The 12,599-nt window shown below is 45.4% G+C and overlaps 1 protein-coding gene across 1 annotated transcript in view; it reads right to left on the bottom strand.

The window, feature by feature from the left end:
* Positions 1–742: 742 nt before the first annotated feature.
* LOC132883385 (fucolectin-like) overlaps positions 743–12,599 on the bottom strand; it is a 30,233-nt gene continuing 18,376 nt past the window's right edge. The window contains exon 8 of the mRNA XM_060916961.1: positions 743–927. The gene's annotated coding sequence lies outside the window, so the exon portion shown is untranslated. The remainder of the gene's footprint in view (positions 928–12,599) is intronic.

Below are 12,599 nucleotides of genomic sequence, written 5' to 3'. Positions count from 1 at the left end.
TTCGGTATTGGGTTTAGTGGCCATGATGAATGAATGCTTGTAAAAAATGTCGGACAGCCTGGGTGAATCCTACATTACGGAAGTGACTGTGGTTCTGTTCGTTGATTGGTTAAAAATCAGTTGACATCAGCAGTGTTTCCCATACGATTCTGATTGGACATAATCAGGAGTATTTTTAACTTGGTGATAGGCATTTCCCAAAACCGGGAGATTATCCAGTTTTTAACAAATATGATCGGGAAGCGGGAGACAGAGGCTAAAATCGGGATCCTCCCGCAAAATCGGGAGGGTTGGCAAGTATGTAGGTGTCATGGAAATATTAGAAGCTGATGATTAAAACAAGATTTAAAAATGTGTTTGGAATGATCAGGAACATGCATTTATTCTTGTAATTATTTATTTTTTATTTATCACTTTACAATGTTTTGATTTATCCTGGTGTGTAAAATATCTTTGAACTACTACTGTGATTAAAATTGCAAAGGAATACAGATGATTTGAGTGCATTGTTTTCATATTATGTTGACACAGAAATTCTCACTTTTTCAAGAAGGCTATTTAATACATCTACTCAATTATATTTATGATTGAAATGTACCTCATATTGTCTTACCATAAAATCTAGCTATTACGGTATCTGAAACTCAAACATAGACTTAACTATGCTAAATCCAACAAGCAAGAGGGCATTTTAAATATATCAATCAGTCACATATTACATAGGAATAGCAATTATTTTTCACAGATACAAAGCCCTGTACTTCTAACCAGTATGTAGAAGTACAGCTAGCTAGTTTTCCATATGCTACACCCAAACCTCACACATTTGATGTTCATTGTTGTTGTTGTTGTTGTTGTTCTTCTTCTTCTTCTTCTTCTTCTTCTTCCTTCTTCTTCTTGTACATATTTAAGATGCATTTCTTCCACCTGTGAGTCAGAATGACAAAATTCTTGACTGTCATATCACTCAGGTAAAATAAATAAGTCTGCAAATGTTAGGACTGGGACTGTTTTGGCCTCTAGAGGCCGCTGTTATTTCTGTCTTGTCATGTTTGTTTTGGCCTCTAGAGGCCGCCACTGTTTTTTGTGTTTGTCTTCATTGCCTGTTTCCTGCCCCACCCTGTTCCTTAATTAGTGTGTGTATAAATACCCCTCTGTTTGTTCCCTTGTCACGGAGTCTTTTTTCCTATGCTATGCCTGTTAGTGCTAGTTCCCTCTGTTCCATGGTCCTTGCCTGTGTCTTTGTGGTTTTTGTACTTTGCTTTCTTTTTGGACCTTTTTGAATTTTGTTTGTACCATTTTTGAGATCTTCTGAGCGTTTGCATTTTTGCCTTTTCTTTTCTTATTTTTGGACTTGGTACTTCTGGATATTTTTTATTTTCCCTTTATCTTCTGAGCTTTTGGATTACTTTTGTTTTTTGCCGTGGACTGTACATTTTGTAAATAAACTTTTTGATACTTTTCTACTTCCGCCTCACGCCTCTGCACTTGAGTCATCCCCCTGGTGGCCTAGTGGGGGTTTGCTGGATTATCACACCAGCAAACCAGGTTTGAATCCCAGCAAAACCCAAATAGAAAGACTCCGTCATGACTGACTCAGCAGACGCTTCTTCATCTGTCTACCCGGCCAACCTTCAGGGAATGATGGCTGCGTTAACATGCCTTGGATCCACCATGGACACTCATGGACGGACTCTCGCAAGCCAAAGTGAGACCCTTGCTCACCATGAGGTACTGCTTCAGCAGACTGGGAAAACCCTGGCACAGCTGACTTCTCTGCCCCCATCTCCTCCGCCTGATTCTGCTCCTGCTCCACCATCCGTTCCTGCTCCAGTGCCTCCTGCCATGCTGCCTTCTTCACCTCGCGAACCCAGCCTTCCTGCACCACAGAGGTATGACGGCAAGCACAGTGAGTGTCAAGAGTTCCTTACCCAGTGCCAACTCACCTTTGAGCTTCAGCCTACCACCTACACTACGGATCGCTGCAAGATTGCCTTTGTGATAAGGCAAGCTGGTAAGGCGGGGGCCTGGGCCACTGCTATCTGGCAGGGACAGGGACCCAAGTGCTCTGATTTCCAGCTGTTTACTGAGGAGATGCCTTCGATCAAGCAGACATCAGTAAAGACGCAGCCAGAAAGCTCATGTCCATCCGGCAAGGGGGAAGCGTCGCAGACTATGCCATCTCGTTCCGGATGCTCGCAGCAGTAAGTGGATGGAACGAGACTGCCCTGGTGTCAGCCTTCCACCATGGTCTGTCTGACCCCATCAAAGACAGTCTGGCTTCTATCGGATGCCCTAGTGACCTCGAAACACTGATCTCACATTCTACTCGTCTGGACAACAGGATGAGAGAACGCCGCCAAGTCCTGAGCCTCCCCTGCCTCTACCTGGAGCCCGTCTACCTCCTCCAGTGACTATCCAGAACCCATGCAAGTGGGTCGTACTCGCCTCTCCGCATCTGAGAGGGAGCGCAGAAGGAGGGACAAGTGCTGCATCTACTGTGGCAAGCCTGGTCACTTCCGAGCATCATGTCCTGAACTCTCGGGAAAAGGACCGCCCCGTCCAGCCGAGGGAGGGTTGTGACGGGGCCTACCCTCTCTCCTGAACTTCCTGGCCAAGGAGTTTACATCCCGGCCTCCATCTCCCGGGGTGAGTCTGTCCATTCTTGTCAAGCCTTGTTAGACTCCGGGGCGGCTGGAAACTTTATGGATGTTCACTTCGCCCAAAGTATCAATGTCCCGACTGCACCTCTTGAAGTCCCACTGTCTGTGTCTGCCCTGGATGGCCAAGCTTTAGGTGATGGAAGAGTCACCCAAGTAACTTCTCCAGTCTTCTTCCAGTCTCAAGGTCACAAAGAAGAAATATCCCTGCACCTTATTCATTCACCTGAGTTCCCAGTTATTCTAGGCCTTCCTTGGCTTACTCGCCACAACCCTCGCATAGACTGGGTAACTAGCCAGGTTGTGGAATGGGGCCCTGCGTGCCATGCCTCTTGTCTGCTCTCTAGCTCTCCTGTGTCTCCTGACGAGCCCCCTGATCTCACCGAGCTATCTCAAGTTCCCACAGAGTACTGGGATTTGAAGGAGGTATTCAGCAAAAGCAGGGCCGCCATTCTTCCTCCGCACCGGGCCTACGACTGTGCCATCGACTTGCTCCCTGGGACTACCCCTCCTCATGGCAGACTGTTTTCCCCCTCTCAGCCAGAACGCAAGGCCATGGAGGAATACCTCAAAGACGCCCTGGTCTCTGGGTTCATTCGACCCTCCACCTCACCTGCTGGTGCCGGCTTCTTCTTTGTCAGCAAGAAGGGAAGGGGTGCGCAACCGATATCCCCTTCCACTGATGTCCAGAGCATTCGACCTGCTCCAAGGCGCCACCGTCTTCACCAAGTTGGACCTACGGAACGCATACCACCTCATCCATATCCGACAGGGAGATGAGTGGAAGACTGCCTTTAACACCCCGTCTGGGCACTACGAATACCAGGTGATGCCCTTCGGACTCACCAACGCACCAGCTGTTTTTCAGGCCCTAATCAACGACGTCTTGAGGGACATGATTAACCTGTACATTTTTGTCTACCTCGACGACATCCTTATCTTTTCCAAGACCATGCAGGAGCACCGCCACCATTTCCGCCAGGTTCTCCAGAGGCTGCTACAGAACAATCTGTTCGCCAAGGCCCAGAAATGCGAATTTCATGTTCCCGAGGTCTCCTTTCTGGGTTTTATTGTACGGACAGGCCAACTCCAAATGGACCCTGCCAAGACCCTGGCCGTCCGGGACTGGCTCACTCCCAAGTCCATCAAAGAGGTTCAGTGGTTCTTAGGATTTGCTAACTTCTACCGCAAGTTTATCAGGAACTGTAGTTCTGTAGCAGCACCCATGTCGGACCTCACCAAAGGGACAGGTGGATCTTATGTCTGGTCTCCTCAGGCGGAAAAGGCGTTCAAAGACCTCAAGCACCGCTTCTGCACGGCACCCATTCTGGTCCTCCCGGACACCTCCCAACCATTCATCGTGGAGGTGGACGCCTCGGACGGTGGTGTCGGTGCGGTGCTCTCTCAACGTTCGGAAGGAAAGCTGCACCCCTGCGCATACTTCTCCCACCGCCTGAGTCCTGCGGAGTCCTGGTACGATGTGGGGGATCGAGAACTGCTAGCGGTCAAACTGGCCCTTGAGGAGTGGAGGCACTGGCTGGAGGGAGCGCAACATCCATTCCTGGTTTGGACGGACCACAAGAACCTGGAGTACCTCCAGCAAGCCAAGAGACTGAACCCACGACAGGCTAGGTGGGCCCTGTTTTTCAGTCGGTTTGACTTCACCCTATCGTACCGCCCCGGCTCCAAGAACACCAAACCTGACGCACTGTCCAGGCTGTTCTCTGCCACTAACAGGGAGAGTGAAGTCGGGCCTATTATCCCTGTGTCCCGGATTGTGGCCCCTGTCCGCTGGGGTCTTGAGGAGGCCGTCCGACGAGGCCAACGCCAGGACCCCAGTCCTGGGACGGGGCCACCGGGCCTCTTGTACGTCCCACATCAAGCCCGGGCCAAGGTTCTCCAGTGGGGTCACTCGTCCCCTCTCACCGCCCAGCCGGGAGCTTGAAGGACCCTGGACTTTTTGAGAAGGCGCTTCTGGTGGCCTAGCATGGAGAAGGAAGTGAGGTCATTCGTCCTTTCCTGCAAAGTGTGCACCAGAAGCAAGAACCCACGACAGCACCCCCAGGGTCTCCTGCATCCTCTGACCATTCCCCGGCATCCCTGGTCCCACGTGGCAGTCGACTTCATCACGGGTCTCCCCGAGTCACAAGGTAACACTGTCATATTGGTCATAGTTGACAGATTCTCCAAGGCCTGCCACTTTTTACCACTGTGCAAGCTCCCTTCTGCTCTTGAAACTGCTAAGCTATTATTCACTCATGTCTTCCGAGTCTTTGGTCTCCCACAGGACATCGTCTCAGACCGAGGGCCCCAGTTCTCCTCCCGAGTGTGGCACGGGTTCTGCAAGGTCATCGGAGCCACTGCCAGCCTCTCCTCTGGGTTTCACCCACAGTCCAATGGCCAGACGGAGAGGCTCAACCAGGACCTAGAAACCACCCTGCGAGGCCTGGCTATGGATAACCCGACATCGTGGAGCACCTGGCTGCCATGGGCAGAGTACGCCCACAACACCCTGCAGTTATCGGCCACCAAGCTGTCACCATTCCAGTGCCAATTCGGGTTCCAGCCACCTCTGTTCCCGGACCAGGAGGAGGACGCGGGGGTGCCCTCAGTCAACCAATATGTGAGACGGTGTCACAAGACCTGGAGCAAGGTCAGGAAGACCCTCATCCAGACCTCCAGAACCAACCAGACTCAGGCCAACCGCCATAGAAGACCTGCCCACGCTTTCCGCCCTGGGCAGCGGGTTTGGCTGTTCACTAAGGACCTTCCGCTGCGGGTGGAGAACCGCAAGCTTGCTCCTCGCTACATTGGCCCCTTCAAGGTGGTGCGCAGGGTGAACCCTGTCGCCTACCGGCTCCAGTTGCCCCGGACTCTGAGGATCAACCCCACATTTCATGTTTCCCTGTTGTGGCCCGTACTGACGTCCACGTATGCCCCTGCCCCTAGGAACCCCCCACCCCCCGCATCTTCCAGGGTCAGACTGTTTTCACCGTGCATCGCCTGCTTGACTCCCGCCGGGTCCGCGGCAGGCTTCAATAGCTAGTAGATTGGGAGGGCTATGGCCCTGAGGAACGCTGTTGGGTCCCTGCCCAGGACATTCTAGATAAAGGACTATGCCGGGACTTCCATTCGGCCCATCCGGATCGCCCTGGGAACGTCAGGAGATGCTCCTAGAGGGGGGGTCCTGTTAGGACTGGGACTGTTTTGGCCTCTAGAGGCCGCTGTTATTTCTATCTTGTCATGTTTGTTTTGGCCTCTAGAGGCCGCCACTGTTTTTTGTGTTTGTCTTCATTTCCTGTTTCCTGCCCCGCCCTGTTCCTTAATTAGTGTGTGTATAAATACCCCTCTGTTTGTTCCCTTGTCACGGAGTCTTTTTCCTATGCTATGCCTGTTAGTGCTAGTTCACTCTGTTCCATGTTCCTTGCCTGTGTCTTTGTGGTTTTTGTACTTTGCTTTCTTTTAGGACCTTTTTGAATTTTGTTTGTACCATTTTTGAGATCTTCTGAGCGTTTGCATTTTTGCCTTTTCTTTTCTTATTTTTGGACTTGGTACTTTTGGCTATTTTTTATTTTCCCTTCTGAGCTTTTGGATTACTTTTGTTTTTTGCCGTGGATTGTACATTTTGTAAATAAACTTTTTGATACTTTTCTACTTCCGCCTCACGCCTCTGCACTTGAGTTATCCCCCTGGTGGCCTAGTGGGGGTTTGCTGGATTATCACACCAGCAAACCAGGTTTGAATCCCAGCAAAACCCTAACAGCAAAATTCAAAGAATGATCAAGAGAGATTTTATTGTAGTCCACTGTGGTAGACAACAGTTTAAAATACACTTCAATCATAATTGTTCTTTTTTTTAATTAGAAACAAGTGAAACTATCCTCTCATCTCCTGTTCTTTCTCATCTCTTCCTTCTGTTTTCACCATCTCCCTCGTCTTTTTCACCTCCTCCTTCTCCTCTCACCTTCTGCTCCCTCTCCATTGATTATACAGCAAAGGTTTTGGAGATGCCCCACTGTTGGTTTGGAGTAAGTCTTGAAAATCATGTTGTTTAAAATGATGTTTGAATGTTTGTCTACTGTCATGGACACCATGTATGAAAGGGATAGCAAATGTCAGGGATATCCAGTGAATTGGATAGAATTTTTTTTTTTGCATATATATATATATATATATGTGTGGTGTAGTGGTTAGCACTGTTGCCTCACAGCAAGAAGGTCCTGGGTTCGAGCCCAGTGGCCGACGAGGGCCTTTCTGTGTGGAGTTTGTATGGTCTGCGTGGGTTTCCTCCGAGTGCTCCATTTTCCCCCCACAGTCCAAAGACATGCAGGTTAGGCTAATTGGTGGCTCTAAATTGACCGCAAGTGTGAATGGTTGTTTGTCTCTGTGTGTCAGCCCTGCGATGATCCGGTGACTTGTCCAGGGTGTACCCCGCCTCTCGCCCATAATCAGCTGGTATAGGCTCCATAATTTTAGTCATTTACAGTCTGTGAAGATTCTCAATCATCCAGGTCATAGTAAACTGTGGGTGGTAAAAGAGAGCAATGTCAGTTGCTGTCTTTTACCACCCACAGTCATTCACAGTGTTTTGCAAAAGTATCTATCCTCCTTGGTGTTTGTCCTGTTTTGTCACATTACAAGCTGAAATTAAAATAGATTTTTGGGGGGTTAGTACCATTTGATTTACACAACATTCCTACGACTTTAAAGGTGAAAATTGTTGCTTTATTGTGACACACACAATAATTAAGATGAAAAAACAGAAATATAGAGTGTGCATAGGTATTCACCCCCTTTTGTATGAAACCCTGATATAAGAGCTGGTCCAACCAATTCACATCATAAGTCACATAATTAGTTGATTCAGATCCACCAGTGTGGAATCAAAGTGTCATATGATCTGTCACATAATGTCTGTATAAATCAACCTGTTCTGGAAGAACCCTCACTCTGCAACACTACTAAGCAAGCAATATTAAAACCAAGGAGCCTCCAAACAGGTCAGAGACAAAGTTGTGAAATATAGATCAGGGTTGGGTCATAAAAAATATCCCAAACTTTGAATATCCCAGGGAGCACCATTAAATCCTTATAGCAAAATGGAAAGAATATGTCACCACTACAAACCTGACAAGAGAAGGCCACCCACCAAAACTCACAGACCAGGCAAGGAGGGCATTAATCAGAGATGCAACAAAGACACCAAAGATAACACTGCAAAGATCCACAGTGGAGATGGGAGTATCTGTCCATAGGACCACTTTAAGCCATACACTCCACAGACCAGGGCTTTATGGAAGAGTGGCCAGAAAAAAGCCATTGCTGAAGAAAACACATTTGGAGTTTGCCCAACAGCATGTGGCAGATTACCCAAACACATGGAAGAAAATTCTCTGGTCAAATGAGACTAAAATGTATCTTTTTAGCCATCATGGGAAATGCCATGTGTGGCGCAAACCGAACAGTGAAGGATGGTGGTTGTAGAATCATGCTGTGGGGATATTTTTCATCTGCAGGGACAGGAAAGCTGGTCAGGATTGAAAGAAAGCTGGATGGCACTAAATACAGGGCAATTCTGGAGGAAAACCTGTTTGAGTCATAGGTTTTAGACTAGGACGAAGGTTCATGTTCCAGCAGCACAATGACCTTAAACATACTGCTAACGCTACACTGGAGTGGTTTAAAGGGAAACATTTAAATGTCTTGGAATGGCCTAATCAAAGCCCAGACCTCAATCCAATTGAGAATCTGTGGCATAACTTGAAGATTGCTGTACACCAACGCAACCCATCTAACTTGAAGGAGTTGGAGCAGTTTTGCCTTGAGGAATGGGCAAAAATCACAGGGGCTAGATGTGGCAGGCTAATAGAGACACACTCCAAGAGACTTGCAGCTGTAATTGCAGCAAAAGCTGGCTCTATAAATTATTGATTTTTTTTTGGGGGGGGGGCATACCTATGCACACTCCAGATTTCTGTTTTTTCATCTGAATTACTGTTTGTGTCACAATAAAATAGTGTTCACCTTTAGAGTGTTAAGCATCTTGTGTAAATCAAATAGTGCTAACCCCCCCAAAATCCATTTTAATTCCAGCTTGTAATGCAACAAAACAGGACAAACACCAAAGTGGATGAATACTTTTGCAAGAGACTGTGTATATATATATATATATATATATATATATATATATATATATATATATATATATATACACCGTAGTTTTAGTTACAACAGTTATTATTGGTTAATTAATCAGCCAGAAGGCCCTCCTCACCCTTTGATCTTGCCTTCTGATGACACAGTTGACACAGACCTGAGATTAAATTTTTTTTTAGCACAATCAGCAATTTGAGGAAAACCTGGACGTTATCATCGCAGGTAAGCATGGTGGAAAGATCATGGACATGTTTTTACTTATCAAATTCACTGATATTTCATGACATCCTTGTCAAAACTTATTTTGTTTCTTCCACTTTCATTTGACAGTCACCATTTTGTATCTAAACGCACATTTAAGAAGTCACGTGAGGTGTCGATAATAGTGATCACTTTCACAGGTGTCCACCATTATCGACACCCTGTGACATTTAAGTGACATTTACAACTGTTATGCATTGATCTTTGTATAACATTGTTGAAGTAGATAAAGTACTTTAAAAAAAATAAAAGTGCTCTGATTTGTAATATTTTTTTTTCTGATTCATAACAGAATGGAATGTTTATAGAGTATTTGGAATCCTATTGCAATAAATAGAATTAGACCAGAATTAAATTCGTAGCATATAAAAAAAATACATGCTTGAAATATTTAGACTTTTCTATTCCATTTAGAAAATATTTTTGTAGTTTGTTGTAAATATCCACCACATATTACAATATCATTAGACATTTTATATTTTGGTTCGAGGAATGACATGCAACTTTTGACCTGGATTTTCATGTGGTTAAAATGTCAATTGCCTGTGGACATTTATTGGTAAACTACAAAACTAGAAATTAATACAAATAACAATGGATGATTAACAAAAAGCGATCTATGAAAATATTTTGAAAGTGGGTAGAAAGTGGAACAAAAAGATTTTCGGACACAGATTAAAATGATCAGTTCATTTGTTTACAAACATTAGAATTACTTCCACATTTACTTAAGCACTGACTTTCTCACCCTTTCTTACCCTGCACAAGGTAAGCACTTAAGTGCTTGTCAGTTGATTGGCCTTTTACTCAAGCATCTCCATTTTCTGCCGGTGTTCTGATAAACGGTCCAACATCCGCGAAAAGAAAAATCTGTTCAAATACCAAGAAATGACGTTTTGTGCTCTGCGCATGCGCAGTGGGGCTTTGTAGGACGCATTGACGTGTAGGACAGTTTATCAGAACACCTGTTAAGGAACAGCTCCTCCTCTTCCACTTTCTTCATGGTTGTTCCCCTTTTCTCCAGAGCTGTTTTGATGTTATCTGTCCATCTTATCTAGGGCCTTCCCACTGGCCTGGGACTCTCAGGCTTGTAGTGGTAGTACTTCAGTGAGAGCCTGTTTTCATCCATTCTTTTCAAGTGTCCTCGCTCTATAAACTCTTCTATACTAAGTATGTTCAAGTCCTTCCTTATGTCGTTCCTCGCTCTGTCCATACGGGCCACCCATTTTATGATTCTTAAAGGAACAGTCCACCGTACTTCCATAATGAAATATGCTCTTATCTGAATTGAGACGAGCTGCTCCGTACCTCTCCGAGCTTTGCGTGACCTCCCAGTCAGTCAGACGTGCTGTCACTCCTGTTAGCAATGTAGCTAGGCTCAGCATGGCCAATGGTATTTTTGGGGGCTGTAGTTAGATGCGACCAAACTCTTCCGCGTTTTTCCTGTTTACATAGGTTTATATGACCAGTGATATGAAACAAGTTCAGTTACACAAATTGAAACGTAGCGATTTTCTATGCTATGGAAAGTCCGCACTATAATGACAGGCGTACTAACACCTTCTGCGTGCTTCGACAGTGCATTGATACTGAGCTCCATATCAATGCACTGTCGAAGCGCGCAGAAGGTGTTAGTACGCCTGTCATTATAGTGCGGACTTTCCATAGCATAGAAAATCGCTACGTTTCAATTTGTGTAACTGAACTTGTTTCATATCAGTGGTCATATAAACCTATGTAAACAGGAAAAACGCGGAAGAGTTTGGTCGCATCTAACTACAGCCCCAAAAAATACCATTGGCCATGCTGAGCCTAGCTACATTGCTAACAGGAGTGACAGCGCGTCTGACTGACTGGGAGGTCGCGCAAAGCTCGGAGAGGTACAGAGCAGCTCATCTCAATTCAGATAAGAGCATATTTCATTATGGAAGTACGGTGGACTGTTCCTTTAAAACTCTCATACGTGAGCACTGACATCCATCCATTATCTGTAGCCGCTTATCCTGTTCTACAGGGCCGCGGGAAAGCTGGAGCCAATCCCAGCTGACTACGGGCGAGAGGCGGGGTACACCCTGGACAAGTTGCCAGGTCATCGCAGGGCTGACACAGAGACAAACAACCATTCACACTCACACCTATGGTCAATTTAGAGCCACCAATTAGCCTAACCTGCATGTCTTTGGACTATGGGGGAAACCGGAGCACCCGGAGGAAACCCACACAGACATGAGGAGAACATGCAAACTCCACACAGAATGGCCCTCACCGGCCGCTGGGCTCAAACCCAGGACCTTCTTGCTGTGAGGCGACAGTGCTAACCACTACACCACCGTGACGATCCTAAGCACTGACATCAATATATTTATGTAAAAGATATATTGGACTAAATATAAGTCTATCTAAAACAAATTTTAAGTAAAAACTATATATTTTTTACTTAATACCACATACTCATTACTATTTTTTAAAAATAATCATCTGGATGTCGATAATTGTGGAATTGTGTCAATAACTGTGGACAAAGGTGTTAATAATCGTGGAATGGTGTTACGTGATCTTATACACTAAATAATTGGGAATCAACTCACTTTTTTCCGGTGGAAGTTTGAGTAATTATTCATGCACAATTTACGTACTGAAAGTCTTTTCTACTTTTGCAATAGCCAAAAAACCTTTAAGGTGTTGATAATTGAAACTGCTCTCTCTCTCTATATATATATATATATATATATATATATATATATATATATATATATATATACACACACAGTGGGGCAAAAAAGTATTTTTATATATATATATATATATATATATATATATATATATATATATATATATACACACACACAGATTTAATACTTGTCATTTTTAGGGCATACCTAACAACGTGTTTTCTTTCTCTCCCCCCCCCCCCCCCCCCCATCTGTCCCTCTGAGTTACATGTTGATCCTGGGATTGAGATGCTGGCCTCTTCTGCCCCTCGGACCTGCTTGATCCATCCTGGTGCCCTGTGTCTGGTCGGAGTTTTATCGCCCCACTCCTGTGAAGGACGGCCCCATGAGGACAGTTGAGGGTTATACCTGTTAAAACTGTTAATATTATAGTCAGGCTGTCTGTTGTTGCCCAAATGAGGATGGGTTCCCTTTTGAGTCTGGTTCCTCTCGAGGTTTCTTCCTCATGTCGTCTGAGGGAGTTTTTCCTTGCCACCGTCGCCACAGGCTTGCTCATTGGGGATAGATTAGGGATAAAATTAGCTCATGTTTTAAGTCGCTCAAATTCTGTAAAGCTGCTTTGCGACAATGTTTATTGTTAAAAGCGCTGTACAAATAAACTTGATTTGATTTGATTTGATTTGATTTAGTCAGCCACCAATTGTGCAAGTTTTCCCACTTAACAAGATGAGAAAGGCCTGTAATTTTCATCATAGGTACACTTCAACTATGAGAGACAGAATGGGGGGGGGGAAGAATCCAGGAAATCACATTGTAGGATTTTTAATGAATTAATTGGTAAATTCCTTGG

This window comes from Neoarius graeffei, chromosome 3 (genome assembly GCF_027579695.1).
Source record: "Neoarius graeffei isolate fNeoGra1 chromosome 3, fNeoGra1.pri, whole genome shotgun sequence".
Taxonomy (NCBI): domain Eukaryota; kingdom Metazoa; phylum Chordata; class Actinopteri; order Siluriformes; family Ariidae; genus Neoarius; species Neoarius graeffei.
This window is presented reverse-complemented; position numbering and strand designations above follow the sequence as displayed.